The sequence below is a fragment of the Musa acuminata genome, chromosome BXJ2-5, assembly GCF_036884655.1.
Source record: "Musa acuminata AAA Group cultivar baxijiao chromosome BXJ2-5, Cavendish_Baxijiao_AAA, whole genome shotgun sequence".
Lineage (NCBI taxonomy): Eukaryota > Viridiplantae > Streptophyta > Magnoliopsida > Zingiberales > Musaceae > Musa > Musa acuminata.
This window is the reverse complement of record NC_088342.1, coordinates 18,152,881-18,169,607: the sequence shown is the minus strand read 5'-3', so window position 1 is coordinate 18,169,607 and position 16,727 is coordinate 18,152,881.

Genomic DNA, 16,727 nt, shown 5'->3' with positions numbered 1-16,727 from the left:
CTCGAGGAGGCGGGCGAAGTCAAGTAACCTTTGCCTTCTCAACTCTTAAGAGAATGGGCGAAACCGAGTACCCCAGTTCTCTTATCTATCCAGCAGAGGAGCTCTGCACAAGTTCAAAGACCCTTCGAAGATAATGGAAGACAATAGTTGTCAAATCCTCACCAACGGTGATCAGTGCTACTGAGAGTAGATTGTCCGCTTCATTTCCCAACGAAATGCCAATCGAAAGCGGAAGTGATGCGAACCTACTTGGATGTGACAACTAACTGAAAGAAGAGTCAATGAGCAGATTTTGTGGAGGAAGGACCCAAAACTTCAGAAGTTTGCGAGGCGATGCTCGTTAAAGCTCCAACAAGCATCCACCCAGTTCAAGCAGCATGTGGAAATTTTGAGAAACTGGCGCAGTAAGAATGGTCTTTTCCTTCATTTGGTGGATCCGCAGGAATCAACGAGGATCAACACAACTCAGCCAACCCCACACCAGAGTCAGAGTCATTGGCGAGTTGAAGCAGCATGGCGGATCAAAGGTTCGACTACTCAAAAACAGCAGCGGAGAGCAGCTGGGAGCCAGGAGGCGCATTGCAGCTGGAGCAGAAGATTGAAGACTTAGCAAAGGCGAAGAGTTGCAGTGTTCACAAAGGCTTCGACGAGGACGTCGAAGGGATAAGTGGGGGAGAATGTCACGGACAAACTTCTAAACAAGGTGTTTGATGTAATGCTTATGTATGTCCGTGTCTTTTGGCATGTTCATGCCTTGTACAGAATGTAAAGGAGCGGCCGAAGGCTTAATAGTCCCATTTTAGTTGGGTTGGTGGCCTCTTTAGGCTTGTAAATAAAGATTGTGTGTTGTGGACACGCTCGAGAGCTTTTCGGTCTGTAATGGACCATTTTACCCTTTGTTGTGCCACTGTTCAGAGCTTGTAAAGTCTGTTTGTAATTTGCTTTGTCTATGAAGTGTTTTTCGGACATGTTTGCTTGTGGATCCCGTTTGAGGCGTTCTCTTTAACCCGTTCTCTCTTTTGTTGGTCCTAAGGGACAATGGGAGGCTTCGGGGAGGCTGACCTTTGCGGACGGACGCGCAAGGGTGCCGCACGACTTAGGCAAAACCAGCTAAGTCCGTGTCACTGCGGCGCCTCTGCCCGTGGGTTGCCTGCCTCGCCAGCAGCAAGCCTGCTGCGAGCAGACCGCCGGCCGGCTGCTGCAGGCACAGCGCTTGCGCATGCGCCGGCGCTGTGCTGCCTGGCTGCGGCTGCGGCTGCCGCTGCAAGTGGCTGCAGGCATGCAGATCGAGGGCAGCAACTGTTGCTGCCCTTGCTTTTGCGTCAACGATTTCGACGTCAAAATTCTTCCTAAACACAATACACGCAGTTCAAAACCAATCATTCGCACGAACAACCTGGCTCTGATACCACTGTAGGTAAATCATTGGGGGGCGACATCATATGCGCAGCGGAAGAACAAGAAAACAAAATCCCCGATTCCCAAAAAGATGTTCGTCGTCGTGCGAAGATTGGTGCACAAAAAATCCGTAAAAACACAAAACTGCGTATAGAGATTGTGTTACCTAGGGAGATCGTATATCCCTGTTTCCTTGCAGATCCTTAGGAGAGGGTGAAGGAGGTCAAGAGTCCTCCTCTCTAGCGGTGATCCACACAGCAGGGTTGCGACGACGCTCCTCAAAACTCCAGGCCTACTCTGAGGTGGAGAGGGAGAGGAGAATAGGTAAGGCAAGCAAAGACTCTAGCCTATGAAATCCCTCCTATTTATAGAGATCCCGTGTCAAACCCTAATGGGTCCTTCCCTAGTGGGTATTGGATCTGCATCCAATAAGACAAGGGCTCCGTCGGATATCTCATATCCGAACCTCTACTCATCGCAATGCCTACCATATGTGTGTGACCCTCTAGGCCCAATATCGAGCTGGCCGTGATGACACGGACTTAGCTGGTTTTGCCTAAGTCGTGCGGCACCCTTGCGCGTCCGTCCGTAAAGGTCAGCCTCCCCGAAGCCTCCCATTGTCCCTTAGGACCAACAAAAGAGAGAACGGGTTAAAGAGAACGCCTCAAACGGGATCCACAAGCAAACATGTCCGAAAAACACTTCATAGACAAAGCAAATTACAAATAGACTTTACAAGCTCTGAACAGTGGCACAACAAAGGGTAAAATGGTCCATTACAGACCGAAAAGCTCTCGCACGTGTCCACATGACACAACCTTTATTTACAAGCCTAAAGAGGCCACCAACCCAACTAAAATGGGACTTATAAGCCTTCGGCTGCCCCTTTACATTCTGTACAAGGCATGAACATGCCAAACGACACGGACATACATAAGCATTACATCAAACACCTTGTTTAGAAGTTTGTCCGTGACATTCTCCCCCACTTATCCCTTCGACGTCCTCGTCGAAGCCTTTGTGAACACTGCAACTCTTCACCTTTGCTGAGTCTTCAATCTTCTGCTCTAGCTGCAATGCGCCTCCTGGCTCCCAGCTGCTCTCCGCTGCTGTTTTTGAGTAGTCGAACCTTTGATCCGCCATGCTGCTTCAACTCACCAATGACTCTTGACTCTGGTGTGGGGTTGGCTGAGTTGTGTTGATCATTGTTGATTCTTACGGATCCCCCAAATGAAGGAAAAGACCATTCTTACTGCGCCAGTTTCTCAAAATTTCCACATGCTGCTTGAACTGGGTGGATGCTTGTTGGAGCTTTAACGAGCATCGCCTCACAAACTTCTGAAGTTTTGGGTCCTTCCTCCACAAAATCTGCTCATTGACTCTTCTTTCAGTTAGTTGTCACATCCAAGTAGGTTCGCATCACTTCCGCTTTCGATTGGCATTTCGTTGGAAAATGAAGCGGACAATCTACTCTCAGTAGCACTGATCACCGTTGGTGAGGATTTGACAACTATTGTCTTCCATTATCTTCGAAGGGTCTTTGAACTTGTGCAGAGCTCCTCTGCTGGATAGATAAGAGAACTGGGGTACTCGGTTTCGCCCATTCTCTTAAGAGTTGAGAAGGCAAAGGTTACTTGACTTCGCCCGCCTCCTCGAGGTTGTACTTCATGCATCGAGCTGGTTACTGGCCTTCGCCTGCTCTTTGCTCACACTTCTGAAGCACTTGAAGTGTTTGCACTCCTTGCGTTGAGTTAGCTACTGTGATTCACCTTCTCAATGCCATTGAACTTCTGGAATGCAGGAAGTTTTCACCCCGACTTGGAGCAATTCTCTGATAGATGAGGTCGCCTCTGGGATTGTACCGTCTTCTCCATCAACCCTGCCGCCTACTCCACTGAGTAGCAAAGGTACAGCACCACGTACTGCCTGCTTCGTTCCTTGGTCGTGCACTCTTGCATGACCCGAAGTCCTTCACTTACGGCTATCTTGATGAGAAACTTGTTGACACCGGTCTTACGAAGTTTCTTGGCCTCTGCCCTTCAGCCTTGTCTCGGTACTTGGAGATTGCCTCTGCATGCTCCACCTCCTCGGCCCCTTTCACGACCAAGCGCTCTCCCTCCGTGAGAGCAAGGGATCAATGACTTTGACGGAAGTCCCGCCTCTGCGGTACCATGGCGCTGCCATGCCCATGGCCCTACTATCCGTCGCCTCGCATCTACATCCCTTTTCTTCACAATCAATAGATATGCCTTCGTGACACTCCTTTGAGTCCACCTCCATTCTCACTGATTGCTTGATTTTGGGTAGCTAAGTCCCTCTGGACTTGTCGTCGCTTCCTTGCCCCTTTCGACCTCCTGCTTCAACACCTCTGTGTTCTCCAAGCAGTCTGTTTGGTCGATGGAAAGATAGACTGCAACTCCCATGCATGGCCTCTGCCATCACATTGTAGGGTTTGCACCGATTCTGTTCTCCTTAGCTTCCTTGGTAGCAACGTTCGCTTACTCGACCTTGTCCTCTGACTTGTCGGGCTCCCTTAAGCGAATATGAGCTCTGGAGCAGTCCAACTCTCCAGCTGCTTCGATCATACCTCTGCATGATCAAGTCCCTCCCATGGAACTCACTGGTACTTGCATTCGAACTTTTCCCTTAGTGGAACACAGCCCCCCATATGCTGATGACCAAGGTTTTCGTCCGATGCAAAATTCGATGCACGCACGGAAGACCCGCCTCTGCGGTACCATGGCCTTCACTCCTTGAATCCATAGCCCTTCTTGCCGTCGTGTTGTTCACCGAAGTGGAGCTCCCAGTAGCTCCCGATCATACCTCCATATGATCTAGTCCCTCCCGGGACTCTGTCGTGTGTATCGCATTGCCACGAACTGTCCCACCATGATCCGCTGCACCATGTCGCCTCCTGGTGACATCTCCATTGCATTCTGATCCTTGTGGAATAAACTCGAATTGTGAACCCTCCATGTGTGGCCTCTGCCAATACATCGCAGGGTCTCCTCCACCTTCGATTTTGTTCGCTCCTTTGGCAATCGACCTTCATCCACCCACTCTTGGGTCACACCTAGATGAAGCACCGCTCTAGGACAGTCCGTCGCCTAGAAGCTCCCGAAGTCCACCGACTTCGCTGTAAATTGTGCACCATTGCCTGGATCCTGGGCCTTTGCCCCTACCAGCACAATCTCCGCTGCGCACCGCTTCCTTCATAGCAACTCGAATGGCAACACTGTGGCATATTCTTCAAGAGTACCCGCCTCCGCGTCCTCTTGCCCCGTGCTAAGGCCTTCTGAACCCAACTTCGCCTTCGCAAATTGAGTCGCCTTAGTTCCTCCATCAAATGCTCCTCCGAGATAAGGTGCATGTGCCCCGAAGCTCCCTTCGTCTTTGGCACCATGCAAGATGAGTCCGCTCTGTCAGAATGAAGGACCCATGGAACAGCATGATTCTACTCCTGTCTCTACAAGAGTTCATGTCCTTGACCTCTGTCTAGGGAAAGCACTGTGCCTCTGCTCCATGTTCCAACTTCTATGCTGGCTCCCTTCATGCGGCTTGGGTACTTCGCCAAGTTACACCCAAGTTGCTCCGCTCCTCGTTTTTTTGCATTGAGTCGATGGTGGCCCTCGTGCCCACCATTCCACGGGTCAGCCCTCCCTTGAGTCCGATCTCCATATCGACTCCAAGTGTGCCTCCATTTAAGTTGCTTCAGGTCGCTCCCCCACTTGATCTCGCAATGCATCCACCCATGCATTCTCTCGAGCGAGATCATGTGACAACTCCTCGCTGCTTGCTCGGTCCATTGAGCTTCGTGGAGTTGTTGTTTGTGAGGTACTCCTCCTCAACATGTGAAGTCCGTCTCACATGATTCTCCCTCTGGAGAGCCGAGACTTATCCCTCCTGGATAACTGTCCCGTTGGAGCAACATCTCTCTTCGTTTCGGAGACCACCATCCCCTTGGACTACTCCGATCTGCTGAACAAACTGTGCATTGTTCTGCCTCTTGCAAACGCACTTGCTAGATTGCGCCTCCACGTCAATACAGCCACCGCTGCACCCCTCCAGGCCTAGCAACATGCTGAACTCGTTGCACACTTCAGCCTCCTCCGGACGTATCCTTCGCATGCCGAAGAGAAAGTTTCAATGCTCCATGGCGCCGAGTCTCGGTCGCCTTGGGATGGCCACGAACAATCCATCGTCCGCATACAAGCCCATGCATGAGTACCGAATTCTTCGAGTTAGCAATTCCCCTCACCTCTGTGAGCTTTGCACAACTCTTTCGGTCGCTGAGCAACTCATTCCACTTTGCATGGTCTCGTCCTTTTGCCAAGCGCCTCGCTTGCCTTGAGCACCATCAAGTAAAGTTGTCAACGTTGAGCCGTAGCTCAAACTCAGCCATCCCAACCTTTGTGCGCTCCAGATTCTTCCAAGCTTGCCTGTTCTCGTGGTGCCTCTTGCGCGAAGGGTTGGCCATTCCTCTGAATGCCAATCTCAGATGCCCGCTCCTCTGAGCGACTCTTTTCCCTACATCTCCATGCCCGTTTTCCCTCAAACGGTCGCGCATGTGCTGACTGCCCTCAACGCAGCCCCGCTAGGTCCCCCACGTTTGCATGTCAAGTGTTTCTATGAGTGCTTGTCCCGCTCTGATACCATATGACACGGACTTAGCTGGTTTTGCCTAAGTCGTGCGGCACCCTTGCGCGTCCGTCCGCAAAGGTCAGCCTCCCCGAAGCCTCCCATTGTCCCTTAGGACCAACAAAAGAGAGAACGGGTTAAAGAGAACGCCTCAAACGGGATCCACAAGCAAACATGTCCGAAAAACACTTCATAGACAAAGCAAATTACAAACAGACTTTACAAGCTCTGAATAGTGGCACAACAATGGGTAAAATGGTCCATTACAGACCGAAAAGCTCTCGCACGTGTCCACATGACACAACCTTTATTTACAAGCCTAAAGAGGCCACCAACCCAACTAAAATGGGACTTATAAGCCTTCGGCTGCCCCTTTACATTCTGTACAAGGCATGAACATGCCAAACGACACGGACATACATAAGCATTACATCAAACACCTTGTTTAGAAGTTTGTCCGTGACAGTGAGTCATACCTGTCAATATTAAGATGACATAGTGCATGTACATATACGTATGAATTTCTTGATAGTCTTTTGATGATAGATATGATATCATGATGTTTTATTTTTGATGTGTTTGGTCTTGACGGCTTTATGACGAAACTTATGTTTTGATTTTAAATGATGATACATGTTTTCACAAAAAGACTTGAACACCCTCACATGAAATCAATTATATGAAATTGAAATGAATTTTATATCCTATTGAGATTAATGAATTTAGTTTACCAATCTTGTGAATCTCATGAAAATAAACATGATGAATATTTTGAAAATAAATGAGTGTATCATGCATTTGGTCTTAATGATTTCTCTTGAACATACTTTTTGAAATCATACTTGATGATGAATATCAAGATATTAAAAGGATGTTATCATGGAATCATGCTTGATAATTTATTTTACGAAATTTACTTTTCTATCTTGAATGTTGACATTTTTTTTAAAAGCAAAGACATGCTCATAAGAAGCAAATCACATGAATAGAAATTTATAAAAATGAAATGTAATCCTCTATCTTATTGATTTTTCAATAAATCTATGCTTGTCATATATGAATTTATTGAATGTAATTTTGAGGATGATTTCAGATTTGACAAATGCTTGATTCGTATTTACGACATAAGATACATTTTAAATATGAATCATGCTTCAATCATGTTAAATGCTTCAATCATTTTTTATCTCTAGAGTTCTCGATTTTGATGAAATGCAAGTGATAAATTCATTTATGATATCTTGTAAATCACTTGAATTATGAATGTGTTTTTTTTTATGATGTGTTAAAAGAATCACTTAAAAAGAAAATGCTTTTCCCATCTTATCGAGATTAATGATTTCATGATATTGTATGAATCTCGAAATTGATTTTGATGAAATAGTAATAACATGTTATGAATCTCAAAAATGATAATTTGATTATGATTTTTTTTGTGTAACTTGTCTTTTGATTTCTCAGAATTCAATGAAGTGTCATATTGATATCTTGATACTTGGAATATTTTAAAATGTGATCTTGATAAGAATGTTTCAAGTTGCTCTTTGTGCTATATCTTTTCAAATGAATCTTGATCGTGAACTTATTAAGAAGAATTTTAATGAACCATGAATCATATCTTTGGTATTCACGAATTGATCCTTATTGATATCTTTCATGAATTCTTTGCATATTTGGCTTGTTGAATGGTTGAAATTTTTAGCCATTGAGTTCTCCCTTCTTTTCGATAATGATAAAGGGGGAGTTAGTTTACTAGCCTGCATATTTCAAAGGAAGAAAAATTTGCTAGCTCGATCATTTCATTAAAAGAACTTGCTATCATGAACACTACCAATGAATTACAAATCATGCAATATAAAGAGAAGCAAAGAATTGCTATTTCGAAAGAAGCAAAAAATGCAAAACTTAGAAAACTTGCAATATAATTGCTCTTGCCATGCTTTGTATCAAAAATAGGTTGATATCCTTAAAAGCATCGCATTAAAGTTTTTAGTATATCGCAATGTATCACATGTATCACAAATTGAAAATTTTGAGACTATTATCATATCATGTTTAACAATTGATATCTTTCATTGATATGATAAATTATCATCTCATGATATATCACATAATTATATCATGCTTTGCGATTGTATCATGTGATCTTTGCTAAATTTTCACATTGATATCTTTTATGACATGATTTCTTTGCATTATTGTCTTGTATGCTTCATGTGATAATATGAATACATGAAACACTTATGATATGATTTTTATATAATTCCGTGTATTCATAAAATATTTATCTCATCACCCAATAACTCTTCTTGATATTCCTTATGAGATGAAATGAAATAATGCATAAAATACAAATGAGAAGTCAATGATCATGCATGATAGGATATAATGAATTTTGACATTTAGATACCATCATTTGAATAGCTATGATCATGTTACCAAAATGATATATCATGAATGCTTGAATATCATGTTTAATATGCTCATAATGATGATTTGGTATCATGCATAAAAAAAAAAAAATGAAATGTAATGTTAATGAATTTGTGCATTGAAACTATAATGATGCACAAAGAAGAATGATTACTTACCTTTGTCATGATTTAAAAATTGATGTAAAGGGTTTTTCCCTTCTTTTTGACAATGACAAAGGGGGAGATAGATTGCTAGCACAATTCAAGAAAAAAACAAAAATTGCATTTCTCAAAAGAGAAGAAATTGCTATCTTGAACATCACCGAGAATTGCTAGCTTGAAACATCAAGAAAATGTAAAAATGTGCTATCGTGCCTATCTCAAGAAAATCAAATATGCCAACTTGCATATATTTGAATTTGTTAGCTTATAAAACTTACATATTTCAAGAAGCAAGAGTTGCTTTCTTGAACATCTCTAAATTGCTAGCTTGCAAGTTCTAAAACATTGTAAAATGCATGATAATAAAAATTTAATATTATGTTTTTCATGCAATGAGTTGAACCTATATAACAAATACTTGATTGTGGTACTTCTCCTTTTTGTTGATGACAAAGGGGGAGAAGATGTTGATGACATGACATGTGATGCATAAGTTTATGCATATGTTCATGATGATGTGTTGCAAGTATTCATGATGAATATTGCAATGACTTGAATTCTGTTTGAATTCAAGGTTCTATCAATATGGCATATTGATAGGGGGAGTTTGTTCAAACTCCGGGAGTTAAGGTTAACTCCGTCATCAAGTGGTTGTCATCATCAAAAAGGGGGAGATTGTTGAATCTTACATTTTGATGATGAAACCACTTGATATGTGTTTATAATTTAAACTACATTTTGAGTGATGCAGGTCTACTCGATCAGGATTAGACAGTTAACGCAGGAGGAATTGACGTTGCAACGGAAGAGATCACGTCAAGATATTGGATGGCTGAACGCTTCGGATGTCGGGCATTGGGCCAAGGAGAGCAAAATTGCGCCAAGCATATCGGGGTTGCGGAGGTCAACTGCCGATTGGACAACAAGCCGCAAGAGAGGACGATGCACCGAAGAATCGGACGAAGCGCCAACCAATGACGTGCGGGCAATAGAATGTCAATTTGCGTTGTAATTGTTGGGAAATCATTGGGGGGCGACATCATATGCGCAGCGGAAGAACAAGAAAACAAAAATCCCCGATTCCCAAAAAGATGTTCGTCGTCGTGCGAAGATTGGTGCGCAAAAATCCGCAAAACATAAAACTGCATATAGAGATTGTGTTACCTAGGGAGATCGTATATCCCTGTTTCCTTGCAGATCCTTAGGAGAGGGTGAAGGAGGTCAAGCGTCCTCCTCTCTAGCGGTGATCCACACAGCAGGGTTGCGACGACGCTCCTCAAAACTCCAGGCCTACTCTGAGGTGGAGAGGGAGAGGAGAATAGGAAAGGCAAGCAAAGACTCTAGCCGATGAGGCTGTGAATCCCTCCTATTTATAGAGATCCCGTGTCAAAACCTAATGGGTCCTTCCCTAGTGGGTATTGGATCTGCATCCAATAAGACAAGGGCTCCGTCGGATATCTCATATCCGAACCTCTACTCATCGCAATGCCTACCATATGTGTGTGACCCTCTAGGCCCAATATCGAGCTGGCCGTGAGTCATACCTGTTAGAACTCCTTCTAACTCAGTGAATTATTATCTCTGTAATAATTCACTCGACTCATCGACTACGGACGTACTAGGCCACTACGCCGTAGTCCCCAGACGATACAGGGGAATCCAATCCATTGGACCTGTCTGTCCTCAGTTACCATGTACCTATAGTCCCTCATCCATCTAATATCCCAGAGACCGTATATCGAGCATGGTGCTGTCAGACCCATACGGTTTCTACTCGAGTCTCGCTCTAATCGGATTCTCCCGGAGAACTCTTTCTCTCTCAACCCGAATGACCCTGGCCAGGGATTTGTCTGAGCAAGAACACATAGGATATTCCTCTCATGACGCCGAGAGTGGATGATCCTCTATTGACACTCAATAGCCCTCGTAAGGTCGACTACCTCTCCCAATGACCAGCTGTACTAGATCTGGGGACAGCCAAACCTATAAGTCTGGTATCAAAGAGTGGAGCACTCATACAGGACATCCTTGGTGTCTCAAGTCTAAGGACCAGATACACCACTAGGACTACGGAATCGCTGTCTGACAATAAGGCATCATCAACCATCCAGCATTCCGTAAGCGGATCAATCAGTGAACTCATTCTCCAATGAGCACCTGTACTGTATCCCTAGTGTCCCTACACGAGCAGCTATGAGACCAGCTGCATCCATCATATGGACGGGTATACAGCACACCAGTCTATCCGGTTATCACGATGTCCCTCTCGAGTAACCTATGACCGGGATTATTTAGGATATGTGTTTAAAGGTGAATCGATCTCATTATCGTGATCTCATCACGATCCGATTCCCATTGCACAAATCCAAGGACATCACAATATATATATATATATATATATATATATATATATATATATATATATATATATATATATATATATATATATATATATATATATATATATATATATATATATATATATGTATTTATGCAATAGTTACAAAGTGATATACGCCAAAATATAATAAGCAAAAAGATTCTGTATCAAGTCACACGTGCCATCACTCACGTGATTGGCTTGCTGGGCACCTATGACTAGCAATCTCCCACTTGACCTAAAGCCAATCACCTATGTGTCTGATCCCCATCAGACCCCTGTGACGCTCAAAGACAATATGAGACAACGGCTTTGTCAGTGGATCTGCAATGTTATCTTCGGATGGAACTCTTTCCATTACTACATCTCCTCGGGTTACGATCTCTCTTATAAGCTGGAACCTCCTCAGAACACTTCTGATGAGACCCGGGTTCCCTTATTTGAGTAATCACCCCATAGTTGTCGCAATATAAGGAAGTCGACTTGTCGCTATCTGTATCGACTCCCAAATCTGTGATGAACTTCTTCACCCAGACTCCCTCCTTTGCTGCATCTGATGCAGCAATGTACTCCGCCTCTGTGGTCGAGTCAGCAGTGGTATTTTGTTTGGAACTCTTCCAGCACACTGCTCCTCCATTCAAGGTGTACACATACCCTGAATTCGACTTGCTATCATCGACATCAGACTGAAAACTTGAGTCAGTGAAGCCTTCAACCTTAAGGCTATTACCTCCATATACTAGTAAAAGATCCTTAGTCCTTCTCAAGTACTTAAGGATACACTTTACTGCTTTCCAGTGCTCCAAGCCTGGATCCCCCTAATACCTGCTCGTGACACTCAGAGCATGCGCTATATCAGGCCTAGTACATAGCATGGCATACATGATATACCATATTGCTGAGGCATAAGGTATCATATCCATGTTCGCCCTTTCTTAGAATTTTCAATGCCAAACATTTTGAGAATGATTTCTATGTACCTGGACTGGGACAAGCCAAGCATCCTCTTGGATCTATCTCTATAGATTCTAATCCCCAAGATATAGGATGCTTCCCCTAAGTCCTTTATGGAGAAGTGTCTAGATAACCAAGTCTTTACTGTGGATAGCATTCCTACATCATTCCTAATGATGAGGATGTCATCCACATATAACACCAAAAAGGTGATAGCGCTCCCACTTACCTTCCTGTACACACAAGGCTCATCTTCGTTCTTAACGAAGTCATAAGATCTGATTGACTCATCAAATCTTATGTTCCAACTTCGGGAAGCTTGCTTTAGTCCATAAATGGATTTAAGCAACCTACATACCTTATCTGGGCAGTTCTTGGACACGAATCCCTCAGGTTGCATCATATACACCTCCTTCTCGAGGTTCCCATTGTGGAATGCGGTTTTCACATCCATCTGCCAGATCTCATAATCATAGTGTGCTGCAATAGCCAATAGAATTCTGATGGATTTTAGTATTGCTACGGGTGAGAAGGTTTCGTCGTAGTCAACACCTTGCCTTTGACGATACCCCTTAGCCACTAGCCTTGCTTTATAGGTCTCTACCTTTCCATCTACTCCGATCTTTTTCTTAAAGATCCATTTGCAACCGATGGGTACAATACCTTCGGGCGCATCAACTAGGTTCCAAACCTTATTGGAGTACATAGAATCCATCTCAGAATTCATGGCTTCTTGCCACTTCCTGGAGTCTATACTCATAATAGCCTCCTCGTAGGTCTGAGGATCAATATCCTCAGTATCCTCTCCTCTAATATGTCCTACATATCTCTCAGGAGAATGAGATACTCTATCAGACCTGCGTAAAGTTGAAACTTGTGTATTAGGTACCTGAACAGACTCGGACTGTAGAGTGGTGCTTGAGCTTAGTTCTCCAACCTCGCTCAACTCTATCATTCTCCCACTGTCTCCGCCAAGAATGTGTTCCTTCTCAAGGAACACTGCTCTCTTAGCTACAAAGACCTTTTGGTCCTCGAGATGATAGAAATAATACCCACAAGTTTCCTTGGGGTATCCCACAAATATGCATCGCTTTGTCCTTGATTCTAACTTATCGGGGTTGTGTCTTTTAACGTGGGCTGGGCAGCCCCAAATCTTAACAACCTTAAGATCAGGCTTCTTCCCTTTCCATATCTCATATGGTGTAGACACTACCGACTTAGTTGGAACTCTGTTCAAAAGGTAAGCTACGGTTTCTAGGGCATATCCCCAGAATGAGATGGGTAGGTCAGCGAAACTCATCATGGACCGTACCATATCTAATAAAGTACGATTTCTCCTTTCAGAGACACCATTGAGCTGAGGTGTGTAGGGAGGTGTCCATTGGGATAATATCCCATGGTCCTTGAGGAACTGAGTAAACTCTGTACTTAAGTACTCACCTCCTCGATCTGATCGAAGAGTTTTGATACTCTTTCCAGTCTGGTTCTCCACCTCATTCTTATACTCTCTGAATTTCTCAAAGGCCTCGGACTTGTACTTCATTAAGTACACATATCCATACCTTGAGAAATCATCAGTAAATGTAATGAAGTAGGAGTAACCTCCAATGGCATGAGTTGACATGGGTCCACATACATCACTATGTATGAGTTCCAACAACTCAGTGGCTCTCTCTCCAGTTCTACTAAATGGAGATTTGGTCAGTTTTCCACGAATGCAAGGCTCACAAGTTGCATATGACACATAGTCGAATGGATCTAGATATCCATCATTTAGCAACTTTTGAATCCTTCTTTCATGGATGTGACCTAGTCTACAATGCCACAGGTATGCACTGTTCAACTCATCTCGTTTCCTTTTGGACACATTTACATTTATGATATGTGGAGTGTGTTAGGATCGGAGCGGCACTAAGAGGGGGGGGTGAATTAGTGCAGCGGATTAAAACTTCGATTTTAATAAAATCTTTCGTACGTTAAGAACGAAGCTTGAGAAATTTAACTTGAAGGCGTATTGCAGCAAGAGTAATAAGGAACTAAAGCAGTAAGAAGATTTGCAGTAATGTAAATGACAATATTAAAAAGCAAACCAGAGATTACGCCGATTTTTAGAGTGGTTCGGTCAAATGACCTACTCCACTTGCGAGGCCCCTCTTCGATGAGGCTCCCACCTTCCACTAGCAAGTCTCTTGAAAATGGAAGGGTAAACACCCCTCTTACAACCTTTTACAAGCAGCTCAACCTCTTACAAATTTTCAATAAGAAAGAAGGAGGAGAACTCTCTAGCAAATTGAAAACAAGGCTTGCTAAGACTTTCTAAGACTTTTCTCTCAATCAAAATGCTTCTCAAAAGTTGTAACCTCAGCTGAGATTTGAGGGGTATTTATAGGCCTCAAGAGGATTCAAATTTTGGGCTCCAAAATTTGAATTCTCTTAGGGTTCCCGGTGCTGGCGGTTCCACCGCCCAGCCAGGCGGTGCCACCGCCCAGCGTTCGGGTGCTGGGCGGTGCCACCGCCCAGCCAAGGAGGTGTCACCGCCCAGCACTCGGGTGCTGGGCGGTGCCACCGCCCAGCCAGGCGGTTCCACCGCCTGACTTTCCGATTCATTGGTTTGGCTTATTTTTCGCCCAAACCAAATCTGATTTTGGCCCCAGTTGGCCCCTAACCAGGATATAGGATTATCTCTTAATCCTAATCCTAATTACAGGTGAACTACATAAAAAAAACATCCTAAGCAAGTTTTTTAACCGCGAACGTCGAGTCTTGTTCCGGCGAGCTTTTCCGACGAACTCTTCCGACGGACTCCCTGCAAGCTCCCAATCTTTATGATGACTTTAACGAGTAGCCGAGCCTTCTTGGTGATCTCCGCGAGCCTCCGACGATTTCTTCGGCGAACTTCCAACACGTTCCCGATTTCTTCTCGGACGGTTCCGGCAGCATCTCCGATGATTCTCCGGTCTCTTAAACGTCTATCAAACTCGACTCCGGTATCCTTGCTTTATGTTTTCTGATTATCGTAGTTAATCCTGCACACTTAACTCAATAATATGGATTAGATCAATTAACCCACCAATTGATTATATCATCAAAATCCGAGATTCAACAATCTCCCCCTTTTTGATGATGACAATCAATTGATGACGGAGTTAAACATAACTCCCCCTATCTATATGCCATATTATGAGAAGATAAAACACTTGAATTTCATCATTGAATTCAAGTATAAACCTATAAGCTCTAACCGTAGAACTTATCGTTATTCTCATTAAGCATAATGTAAATGCGAAACTTTGATGAAAATCTTTTTCAAGTCGAAAGATAAGAGACAAATTTTACTATTGACAAGAGATAAAGATTTTCAACTTGAATTGCATGATTATACATTTTAGACATGCATTCAATATGATCAATCAATCTTACAATATTTTCAAGGATTTTGCAAGGCATATAAGATAATCATATCACACAAGTTCATACAAGTTTTTGTAATTCATATTAGCCATTGCTATCGTTCTGGTGTAAGTCATCACTTCTCCCCCTTTGTCATCAACAAAAAGAGACAAGCCAGCATATTGATGAGCATAGAAAAAGGTTTAGCATGAACTTATAAAGGAAAGATCATCATCTATGCAGATTAAGACAGTAGTTATCTAAAGGAAAGATCAGTTATCGTACAATCGATGACAAACATGAACTTGTTTTTTTTTTTTTTTTTAAACGCAAACAGGACAGAATAAAAAGATACATCAATTTAATCCTTAGGAGGTAATCCACAGTGCTGATACATGATATCTATTTTTTCATTCATCTGTCGTAGTGTCTTCAAAATTTCAACTTGTTGATTCTGAATTTGTTCTTGCTGTGATTTGATCTGAGATAGCTCCGCCATAATGATATCTTCAGAGGAGGAAACAGGAGCTGAAGGTGCTGCTCCAAAGGGACTAGGAGGAGGAGATTCATTTCCCATAAGAATTGGTGTTTCGGGTTGTTCTATTGGTGTAGGAATTTGATCCGTTCTTCTAGGCTGCCTAACCCATATGCCATTGCTAAAAGTGCACCTAAGTTTTTTTAGCAGGTTTTTATTTATTATGTTATATCGATCATTTGGAATAGATTCTTCATCGGGTGGAATGCAAATGTCATAGGCATGAAGAATTCTAGTGATTAACCTCCCATATGGCAATATAGTATCCTTAGTCATAATTTCCTGCATGTGTTGGCGAATCAAGTACCCGAAACAATTATGTTGACCGGTCATAATCCAATACATGGTTCCTATCTCTAATTGACTGACTTCGTCAAGATGAAATTGTTTGGGGAATATGATGCTCGTGATAATGTGATGAAGAATTTTAGAATTGAAAGGCATTAAGTGTTCACAGCTCTTGGGTAGGAAGTCAAGGTTTGGATTTGCAAAAATTGTGTTCACGGCTTCGGAATAGGTTGCTCCTATTTTTTTGACGTCCCATTTACCTTTAAAATAGCATCCCCTATCTTTTTCAGGTATGCCAATTAGCTCACAAATGGTGCTGTCAAAAATTCTAATGGGTGTTCCTAGAATGTAAGTGCTTAGGCTATCATTGTCTTCATATAGGTTGGTATAGAACAATCTCACTAACCGTGGATAGATTGGTTCATCTATTTGTAGTAGAGGTAGAGCTTCTAGTTGAGCAAACCACTTAATGGGATCTAAGTCCTCTAGTTCATCCAAATCAATGTATTTTCCCTTATGGACAGATCGGGTTTCAAATTTTCGAAAGCTAAGGGCTACCTCTTTTGAT